The sequence below is a fragment of the Sinohyriopsis cumingii genome, chromosome 1, assembly GCF_028554795.1.
Source record: "Sinohyriopsis cumingii isolate HCF-2022 chromosome 1, ASM2855479v2, whole genome shotgun sequence".
NCBI lineage: Eukaryota > Metazoa > Mollusca > Bivalvia > Unionida > Unionidae > Sinohyriopsis > Sinohyriopsis cumingii.
Window position 1 is genome coordinate 166,233,578 of NC_142961.1, and position 12,233 is coordinate 166,245,810.

A 12,233-nucleotide genomic window follows, 5' to 3' on the forward strand; every position below is an offset into this window, starting at 1 on the left:
AGCTGTCAATGTATTGATGACTAATTGTCCTTTTATTTGAAAGAAACGTGGAGTATAAAAGGCGTATCTTGATACTTCGTATCTGTTTTTCAAAACAAGTCAGGGCGCTCTGTTTTAAGTGTCATTTAAAGTTATAATAAAACCTGGTTCGTAATGCAGGACACATTGTTTTATACTCCTTGTAGAGAAAGACTAGCACTGAACAAATGAGACACGTGTTCGATTATTAACTCATTCAGCCCCAATCCTACCTGTAGGCGTGATGAGACTGTACCTTACTTCCGAGCTCTGCAGCATCAAGGTCATTTAAGATACACGAAAGTGGGTGGTATTACAAAAACGCAGACAGGTATAGGTCTACAATGATACCAAATAATCTGGACGTTCTAGTTGCACTACAAAATACAAAGGGAAAAACCTATTTTTTGGACCCGTCTTTTTTCACTCAAAATTCGCTCTTGGTCGTAATCCGATTTTGTGTCCGGATTTTAGACCTTTTGGCCTTAGATCTAAGGCAGACCGGTCTGAACTGCACACAGACAGATGAACCTATGGAACAACTAAGATAATGTGGGTATATGGAATAAAGAGTGGTCTCCATACGAAAATGATGGGTCCATTAAGCAACAAAAAAAAAATATCCAACTTTTACCCTTCTGCTCATTCGCAAGCAAAATAGCCAACGGAAAATGATGTATTAGGATGTATTCAGAAATAGCCCCCAAAATTTCTCTCCTATTCGCATTTCAGGCGAAAACGACAAAAAATGTCCAGGGCCGAATGAGTTAATAAATGATCAATCTACTATACACAGCACATACTAGTGTAAATGAGTACACCATTTTACAATTTGTACAATCAGACGCGTCGTCTTCCTTATCACACACACACACACACACACACACACATACATACATACATCCATATATATATATATATATATATATATATATATATATATATATATATATATATATATATATATATATATATATATCACATACATTACAAATAACATGGCTTTTGAAGTGTTGTTATAAAGCAATTTGATGTACTATTGGTATATCAAATTGTGACCCACCCATGGCACAATAATACGCATACATAAATATTTTTGGAACTGTGTGCTGCTGGGTCTATTCCTAGAGATCAGTGATGAATTTCCACTCAATAATCATTAGTGAGGCATGAAAATAACGATAAAAAGTAATAATCCCCGTTTTCTAAATGAATTTAACAAGATACGCAAATTTAATACCAATCCCTATTTGTTTCCGTTTTCCTCTCCCCTCTTATACACAATGGACAAAATGTGCAGAAATCTGGAGTGAGAAAGTAAAAGAAATTGGGCTGGATACAAAACCTTGAAACTGTATCCCAAATTGCACCAAGTAACCTACAATACCGTTCTTCATAACGGTATGTTTACAGTTCACTTGGGACCTATCTAAAGTGTTTATTTAATGAATGATACAAAGTTGCAATTGTAGGTCGACACAGTAAGGTAAATGTCTATGCTACGGGGCACACATATGTAATGTGTTTAAGGCTTGGTTTATGTTTGTTTTTGTTTATTAAACCTGTTATAAGGTTCTAAAATCGATTATTATTGATTAAATATGAACATATCCAAAGGCCACCTCCTCCCCCATTCATTCTCTCTCTCTCTCTCTGTTCATCATCGTATCAAGATTAGGGCGAAAATCCTTGAAAAGACGACTATGCAGGATTTTCGCTTATGTAATACCACAACGTCTCTGAAAGTATGAAGAAAGATGGTAAATATTAAGTCAAACCGACAAACAACAGAGCGAGAGAAAGACAGACAGACAGAGAGAAATTTATGGTCAGTAGTAATGTTAATTAAAGCATATTAATGACTTAGATCAACTTTAAATATATTAAAACATTTTAATTACCTCTTGTCGGTTCGTCGTTTCGCTTATATTCTATTCCACGCTAATTTCCATGCGCCTGTACGTTAATGCATTGATGAGCATTCAGTTTTCAAAAGTCAATGTGTCTGTAGACCTAGTACTCTACTTTCTTCATTAAAACCATCTTTCATGTATAAATCATAGTGTAACTCATATTGATTTATTCAATGTGAATAAAAATAGATACTCAAAATGAAAACCATCAACTTATCAATATGAAAAGGTGATTGTGAATAGACACAAAAGAACAGAACTACATTTTGTAGCGAACACACTCGGCAGAGAAGTGAGTTCATTCACCCAGTCAATACACAGTTGCCTCTCGTCAATCTAACTTCGTTCAAATGACAAATATATGTATTTGTATGCGATATAAACAAAATATATGTACAGTATGTACGCTGTATCAATGATATACCACTCGTATAATTTTTTCATCAAAAGGAAACTTGGCAAGCCTCGTTTTCTTTTAATGAAAAATATATACATCTCGTGGTATATCATTGATACAGCGTACATACGATAGATAGATAGATAGATAGAGATAAACAGTTTTATTAATATTTTTATGTATATTATATTCTTTATAATATACTTTATCTTGATAAATTATTGATGACTAACACCTAAAACTGCATTTCAAATTTCATTTTTTTTTAAACTTTAAAAAAATATGTGTTACATTCTTTAAACTACGTTAATCTAAGAAGTGAGATTTTAATTATGCTTCCTTGGACGATTATTTAAGAATAATTCAATATTATAATAATTGTAAAATAAACCAAGAATAATGAAAAATGACTAAAACTAATCCCATAATATTTTATTAAGACATTTTATAATAGAAGATGTTATGAAATAAAATTGCTATAAATTATGAACAATCGTTTTATAAAATATTTATTTTACTGACACTATTATGCAGATTGTAATTGTAGGTATATATTTTGTGTGATAATAATTAATTCCAGATTGAATTCAGTCTGGAGAAGCAAAAAAGTGAAACCGGTCATTACTCATGTGGAGAAAAAGGAAGGCACATAATGGATAACACATTATGTATAAAATCAACAATAGAGTTATTAGAACAACAAGGAAATGAGGCGTCATGATACTTATAGATCAGGAAAAAGACTTCGACAGAATAGAACGTAATTATAGTGTAGAAGTAATCAAAAGTTTCTGTTTCTGACAACAGTTTAAAAAATGGGTGAAAACCCTGTATTCTAACATAATCTCGATGGTACAGACTAATGGAGCGAAAACCAAACCCTTCATAATACAGAGATCAGTAAGACGGGGATGCCCTTTGTCCATGCTTCTCCTTGTTTTGAGAACTGAAGCTTGAAGCAGGGCAATACAAGCAGATGGAGAAATAAAATGGGTTTATATTCCCAAAATTAAAGCTGAGCGTAAAACTTTTCAACACGCAGACGACTGTACAAACGTCATAACAGACCAGCAATCTTACCAAACTTTTATGAAACAATATGAACTTTTCAGTAAGGCCTCAAGGTTCCAAATCAATCACCAGAAAACGGAAATTCTCCTAACAGGCAACTGGAAAGGAAACCACTCGATTCTCCCTCCAGACGCAATTGAAAAGCAGGTCAAAACTCTAAGGAGTTTCTTTGGCGAAAATAGAAAATATCTCAGTCTCTTATAAGTTAAGAAGAAAAAACCATCACAGTCAAATATGGAGTTCCAGGTATTTCAATATCATAAAAGTGCAGATAGCTAAAACATATATATTTAGCTCCATCTGGTATGAAAATGATATAACTAATTTTGAATATCGCCTTCTAAATCAAGTTCAAGCCCTCAAATACATCTTTATATGGGGAGATAATAAAAAAAACTACTCCAACTCGCCAAGCATGCCCTTCAAAAACAAGGGACTACGGGGGGGTTTAAATATACCCGACCGTAGGATTAAACAAATGACCAATTATATAGACCGCATTCAAAACCTTCAACAATGCCCGAGACACATATGGAAAAGCATATACTTATACTGGTTCGGATTTCTTTTGAAAAACTAACCGGAAATATATAGGAACAATAGAATTACTAAAACTCTATGTCCACCAAAAACTGTCTACCGAATAACCAACACATTTAAACTATACAGGGAAGAAAAAGAAGTATGGAAACAAACAGGCAATTAAAAAATATATGAATATCTATTCTCAATAAGACACATAAAAACATGCTAAATAAAGTAGAAATCAATAACCCCAACATTAACTGGGATCCAATATGGAAAAATGGACACAAACAAAAGCGAAAAAAAAGAAGAAAAAAAAAACAAACAAGCAAGACTACTATTATAATTACACGATGTGAGGTGGACAGGGAAGAATGCCTTCAAAAGGAGGATTCTAGATTCTAAAAAGCACACCCCACCCCGCCCAATATGCACGCACAGACAAGACTAAAAAAATCCTATCTCATTCTTCAATGCAAGACAAAAGAAACACATATGAAAGAAATCACAAATAAAATTCAAAATACACTGGGCCACAACAATGACATGCACCTTTTATATACTAACAACATTAATGAACCCAAACTACTTAAAGAAATATTTGACTAAATATACAATATTATAGATATGAGAAGAAGAAACATATGGTTAACGGAAATAACCGTAACATAATGGATACAAACTATCTCTCTATCCTACCAACTCTCCCCCTTACATATACAAAATACACTTCATCGAAACAATTCACCAGCGTTACAGGCAAAATCCTACAGTACTTCCCACACCTGCACATCGGAGAATGTTACAAACAAAGCGACGGGGAGCTAATTAATTATCCCCTACCACACCACATTCATTTGATATCACCCCACCCCCTTCGTTTTCTCCCCACTATAATTTGAAACAAATGAGTGTATAATCGCCTAATGGCCATCAGTACTGCTTAAAGCTATATTAATAGTTACCTAAATAGGAAGGCAGGAATATATGGAGGGGGATTCCCGCCATATTTATATGCATGCATTTTCTAATCTTCCTTGATGCATTATTGTAAATGGCTACTTGCAGGTACTACGTTCATAATTCTCTCCATGTATATTAGCAGTAATACGGAGCTGTTTAGGGTCTATGGAAATCTCAGCCATAAAGGTCATGGTGGCTGTTTAGGGTCTATGGGAAATTGAACATGGGGCAAAACCTTGGGGTTGTATAGGCTCAATGGAAGTCCCAGCCAAAAAGGTGTCCCGACACTATGGGGTCTTTGGAAATTTAACATGGGTGTGCATGTATAAGGATAACGGGAATTTAACATGGGAATGGCAGCTGGAGAATTGAACACATGTGACGTCATGGTGTTTATAGGGTCAAAACTATGTATAGGGTGAAATGCATTTATAGGGACAAAGGTTGATGGGGACAAACAAAGGCATACAGAAACAAGCAAATACACATTCAAACAAAGAAGATGGAAACATACATAACAGAGGACAGTCATCTTCTAAAGAAAGACTCAGATAGAATAGAGACTCGAAAAAGAAAAGTCTATTGTATGGGTACAAAACATTTATTTAAGTATATACATGGGCTCTCTGGCCTGTGCTTTGGTCTAAGCGCTATCCATTTAATACGTTAACATTTCGACATGAAACAAACTTATTTATTAGTTATTTAGTTCTGGGTTCTATTAAACTACTTTTTAAAATTAAAGTTCACGCCTTTCTAAAAATCACTTCATATGCAACTTATTTACATTAAATGTTCATTTGTAAGAAAAAGCTAAAACAAAACAAGTAAAAACAATCAAATAGGACAAAGCTCATGTTTATCTCTATATCCGTCACACACGTTGTTTAAAATCTGTTTAGCTCCACTTGTGTCCCAGCATAGATGTTTCCCATCACATACTCCATTTCATTCGTAAGTCTGCTGTTATGTCCATCTTGCTAAGTACAGTTATCGGTAAGCAGATCAAGTGCAGTCATCGTCATCTTCCCATGGAGGTACAACGTATGCTATATGAATGGTCACTTTTCCATCGGTGATGTCAAATTTTTCTCTCATCGACTGCACGTCTTCAATAGCCCTCAAAAGTTTGGAAGAAGTTAATTATGCAGATGTGCTAAAATCCGAGGCAAACAGGCGAGTTCAAACTGTCGTGATACATAGATATGCTCAAACGACCTTGATCTTTGACTTGACACTGACTCTTTCCCAAGGGACAGGACGCAAAAAGGCGTTATTGGTGGACGAACTTTGCCGCACCAGAAAGATCCTCGTTCAAATTAACAACACTCAAGACCAAATGTGTTTAGCCCGTGCCATCATGGTGGGACGAACGTATGCCAACAATAACGACACAGCAAAATGGAAAACAGCCTGGGAGAACATTCGACAATCGGACCGAGCCAACAACGAAGAGAAGCAGAACTCCTGTTACAGCAAGTGGGGCTATCCAATGACACACCCTGTGGCATTCCTGAAATGCAAAACATTGCAAGACGTCTTGGCTCCACGCTACACCTTAAAAGTGCGCCCTCAAGAAGTGCGCAGACCTTTGTTGTTTCGAGCAAAGATTTCAAAGACGGAAAATACATTCACGTCTATCATCACGATGAACATTTCGATGCCATTACCAGTATCTCCCCATTCCTGGGATACTGTTATTACTGTGAGAAATGTGACTATGGCTATAACAATCGAGAGCAACACAAACATTGTGGGTCAAAATGCTCAGGATGTTTCGCCTCTCAAGCCTGTCTGGACGAAGGACAGGAACGAGTGCATTGCCCTGCTTGTCAACGAATTTTTGTCAGTCCAACCTGTTACCAACAACATCTAAAGACGCAAGGTTCACATCAGAAAAGTGCTTGTCAATTGCTGAGATTATGTCCTACTTGAGGATAAGGCATACGTACCAATAGTGCCAAGTTACACGTTTGCGAGGAAAGAAACGATGTCACATTTGTCGCCAAATCGTGGACTTGGAACACGAATGCTACATTCAAAAATACCATGCGAGTATTTCTTTAGAACATGTCTGTCCTCTTTTCTGTGTGTTTCCATCTTCTTTGTTTGAACGTGTATTTGTATGTTTCTGTATGCCTATGTTTGTCCCCATTAACGTTTGTCCCTATAAATGCATTTCACCCTATATACAGTTTTGACCCTATAAACACCATGACGTCACCCATGTTCAATTCCCCAGCTGCCATTCCCATGTTAAATTCCTGTTGTCCCTATACATGCCCACCCATGTTAAATTCCCTAAGACCAAATAGTGCTGGGACACCTTTTTGACTGGGATTTCCATTAACCCTATACAACCCCAAGGTTTTGCCTCATGTTAAATTTCCCATAGACCCTAAACAGAACCACGACCTTTTTGACTGGGATTTCCATAGAACCTAAACAACCCCCTATTACTACTTATATTGTATTCTTCATTGATGCGATTGTACGTGGCAGTTTGCAAGTGCTACTTTGCTAATTTCCTTCTGCAGTGTTGTCTTTGGCTGCATGCAGGTGTTATATTCATAATTCTAGTCGTGAATTTTCTATTCTTCAATAGTGCAAGCCGTAAATGGCTGCTTGCAAGTGCTTAGATCTACTTTCCTTCTGCGTCATCGTATCTTGCAGTTTGCCAACTACTGAAATGATTATGTTGTTTGTCGTATGGCAAACGCTATGTCAGTTATTACAAGTTGTGTATATTCTGTTTATAAACTTGCTTTATCATAAGTTACACAGACTGCACATTTTAAACTCACGATTACAATTTAGGATCAAGCACGTTACAAGTTAGCATCACGGAAGTTGGCATAAAATAATGCCTCATTATGAAAACAGATGGCGCTGTGACACTTCAATTTTTTACAATATGACTACTATCTTGACCCTAGCAACAAGAGGTTTACGGTATGTTTGGGTGTCTTAGTTAAAATAGCATTCGACTTATATTGCACATTAGAGTCAGCTGATTTCTCAGAGTCTTAACATTTGGAAGAGAGGTGGCCTACAAGTAGCAAAAACAAATTAAATGTATAAAATTGTATGCAATTATGCGTATTTACACAGTGGTATAGTTCCACTGACCCTTCCCACCCCATTTTTATTTCGACATTTTGTGGGTGATATTTACTGTTACCGCAAGGTGGCAGAATACGGTAGCCGCTTACAAGCAAGGTTTAAGGTCCTAGTGTGCTAATACATTCTCATTCACAATGTTATCAATTTAGAGCATGTTTATTATTTTAGAGTGCAGTGCACATTCTGCGCTTTTTTTATCAGTGAATTGGAGATAAAGCAATATTTGAATTAAAGCAATATTTGAAAAGAGGTATGTCAGTCGAATCTTACCTTAGCAGATCTTCTGGAGACTGACGTAGCAATATATTCCGTCTCCTGGAGACTGACACAGCAATATATTCCGTCCCCTGGAGACTGACGTAGCATTATATTCCGTCCCCTGGAGACTGACGTTGCAATATACTCGATCTCCTGGATACTGACGTTAACAATATTTTGTGAACATAAACTCTCAAAGTATTCAGATTCGTTTTTAAACTTTCCCCCGCATATTTACACAGCACTGAGGAAAATTTACGAAACTGAAAATGTTGGACAGGACTGACCCCAAAAGAGGTAGGGTTGCTATATGTTACAAAAACCAATTTAGTGTTTGCTTTAAGTTTAAAAAGATTGCGGCAGCAATGGAATAGTAGGAATAAAAATAAATAAGACTAATGCAGCTTTCTTTATAGTTTGGTGTGTCTGTGCCGTCAGATCTCAATATATCATAAAATGATCAATTTTAACTATATAACACTGGACAACAAATTTTTACAAAAGTCATGTTACTGAAATAAAATTAGTCAATTCTTATCAATTTTTATGTGCTGAACACGAATATGACAGTCAAATTGCAAAATTGGCTCTAGTTTTTTTGTAATCTGCAAGAAATTAATGTTTACATAACGAAATGCATTCCAATAGTAAAAGGTCAACTGTAATAGCCTACCTATAAAAAATCAAGTCATTGACTACATCTTAGATTTCTTCGCCTGTCTCTTGTACAGCTGTTCGGGAGCATCTCTGAGGAGTGTCCAGCAGTAGTCAGCCAGCATTGTAGTGGACCATTTTCCCTGGTATCTTTGTTCCATTGTTGCGATATCTTGATGAAAACGTTCGCCGTGTTCATCACTAACAATACCACAGTTGCTAGGAAAGAAATCCAAATGGGAATGAAGGAAGTGAATCTTTAGAGACATATTGCAGCCAAGTTTCTTATACTTCATCAACATGTCTTCTACTAGTTCCTTATAGTTTTCTGCCCTAACATTTCCGAGGAAGTTTGTAGAAACTAGGCGAAAAGCATTCCATGCTTGTTTCGCGTCACCTTCCAGCAAGTTGTTGAACCGGTCATCTTTGAAAAGCTCTCGAATCTGAGGACCCACAAAAACTCCCTCTTTAATCTTTGCTTCGCTGAGTCGAGGGAATTTTTCATGCAGGTATCGGAATGCTGGCAAAGTCCGGTCAATGGCTTTCACGAAGTTCTTCATCAAACCTAGTTTGATGTGAAGGGGTGGTAGCAAGATTTTCTGAGCCTCAACCAGAGCTGGGTGTTGGATATTCTTCTCTCCAATGGCTACATTCTGCCTGTGAGTCCATTCCTTCCTCATGTAGTGCATTTCCCTTGCTCGGCTATCCCACTCGCATAAGAAACACATGTATTTTGTATATCCTTGCTGCAGTCCCATTAAAAGGGCAACTACCTTCAAATCACCACAGAGGTGCCAGCTGTACTTGTTATACTCAATGGAATTCAGTAGCTGCCTTAAGTTATCGTATGTCTCTTTCATGTGGACAGCATACGCTACTGGAATAGATGGAAGAATGTTTCCATTGTGCAAAAGCACAGCCTTGAGACTCAGTTTCGAAGAGTCCACAAATAGTCTCCATTCTTGTGGGTCATGAGTGATTTTTAAAGCATTCATGAGGCCCTCAATATCGGAACAGAATATCAGATTACTTTCCTTTCTGAAGAAAGGCTCCAATTGCTGGTGGCGCTTTCGATATGCAGTAATTGTGACATCTTCTTCTAGAAGATTCCATTGTTGGAGTCTTGATCCTAGCAATTCTGCCTTGTTCTTTGATAAGTCCAAATCACGAATCAGGTCATTTAGTTCTTCCTGTGTTATTCTGTGTGGGGTTGATGATGCACCACAGTGAAAATCTGGATCACTGCATGCTGATGGACCAGGAGAAGAACAGGTCGACTCACCTTTGTCTTCGTCAGATGAATCAAGAGAATATTCTGCTGGAGGTTCTGGAATAGGAAGTCCCTCACCATGTGGAACTGGTCTCAATGCAGACGGAATGTTTGGATAGACTATTCTCGACTTCTTTCGCTTCGTTATTCCGCCGGAAAGAGGAGGAACCAAGCAGAAGTAACAGTCATTTAGGTGGTTGCTTGGCTCTCTCCACACCATTGGGACTGCAAACGGCATTGATGACCTTTTGCAATTCAACCACTGTGAAAGCTGTGTTGTACATGTAGCACAGCATATATGCGGAGCCCAAGGCTTGTCTTGGTCACCAACCTTGCATCCGAAGTAAAGATGATATGCCTTCTTCACTTGAGAATTGATACTTTTCTTCTGGTTGGCAAATGTCACTTCCCCACAAATATAGCAAAAATTGTCCGCGGTATTAACACACTTTCGAGGCATTACTGTTCTTTATTGTACGTAAATGGATAAAATAATAAGTTTTATGTAACAGTAGCTTGAACTGTCTCGCACAACGTCTAAAATATTTTAAATGCTGAACCTATCTGATTGGGCTTTATATAGTACACTGCTTACGTCAGCTTCAGCAGCCGCCTGGCATTAGTATAATAGGCCTACACATGTATAGTACACTGCTGACGTCAACTTACTTCAGCAGCCGCATGGCATTAGTATTGCATTGCATCAGAAAATGATGCAATCAACTGTGGATGATGTGAGCATGATGGTATTATGCAATGTTACATCATTATTCCGGATGTTGCTGCAGTCCTACTGGAGAAATTTACACAGTGAAACATAGAAAATGAGGTATATGAATATCTTCAAAACGAGAGCCAATACAAAGTTTTCACGGTTATATTCGTGTTCGGCACACCAAAATACTACAGATTAGGGCCTTTTCAAGTCAGTAATGATTTCACTGTTGACCAGTGTAATAGACACAACATTTGGTAGCAATGATAATTCTTCGCGAACTATTTCTCAATAACTACGTGGAATTTAAAATCTATTTGTGGATTCTTTTTGAAGAAGTATATACAAACTGCAAATACAAATATTGTTTTAAATCCAACAACAGGAAACTATGAGCAATTCTTCTATATTGACTTCTTCCACGATAAGTTTGAACAGTTGTTAAAACCTTAAAATTCAGAAATCTCTATGAATGTGTGTGTGTGATTTAGATTTTTAACGTAGTTTTAACAATTGACCAGTCATATCGCTACGATATCTGCAGGGTGGCAGTTTACAATGATGTCTAGCAGGATGTCCCACCCAGTCACATTATCCTGACACCCGGCCGACCAGTCCTAACACTAACCTCTTAAGGGGCCCCGAGTGGCCGAGTGGTCTAAAGCGCTCTCCATTATGGATCACTGCCATCTCACCTCTGTGTGCGTGAGTTCGAGTCTAGGATTCGGTTAACGTGGGTATGTGAGAAAGCTTGCCAGTAGCTTCTCGTGGGTCGGTGGTTCTTCTCGGGTTCTTCCTCCACCATTAATAATGGCCGCCATGCATAGCCTATCGTGTGCCGAAATATGGCGTTAAGCCCCACAAAAACAACAACTAACCTCTTAATGCTGAGCGCCCAGCAATGCAACTGTTAGTACCATTTTTTTTTAGAAGTCTTTGGTATCACTCGGCCGGGGTTTGAACCCACGACCTCCTGCATCTGGGGCGGACGATCTAACCACTAGGTCACCGGAGCGGTCTCTCCATGAATAGATTATATCTAAAACGAGTCTGTGTTACAGGGTAATTACATTAAAAATGATGAAAACGAGGGAGTTTACAATTTTGCTCTCACTTGAGACCTGTATTTTAAATCCCAATATAAAACAATTGATAACTCACATATGATATGCTGTAGGCACGATGCATTGTCTGCAAAATAATGTTCCTTGATAGTTGTATCTTTGTTTTGAACTTTAATGAGAATGGAAATAAAAAAGAAAAAGTTTTTTTAATATTATCGATCCAAAATGTACGTAAAAGTTCCAGTATTATTTGCGGCATCCA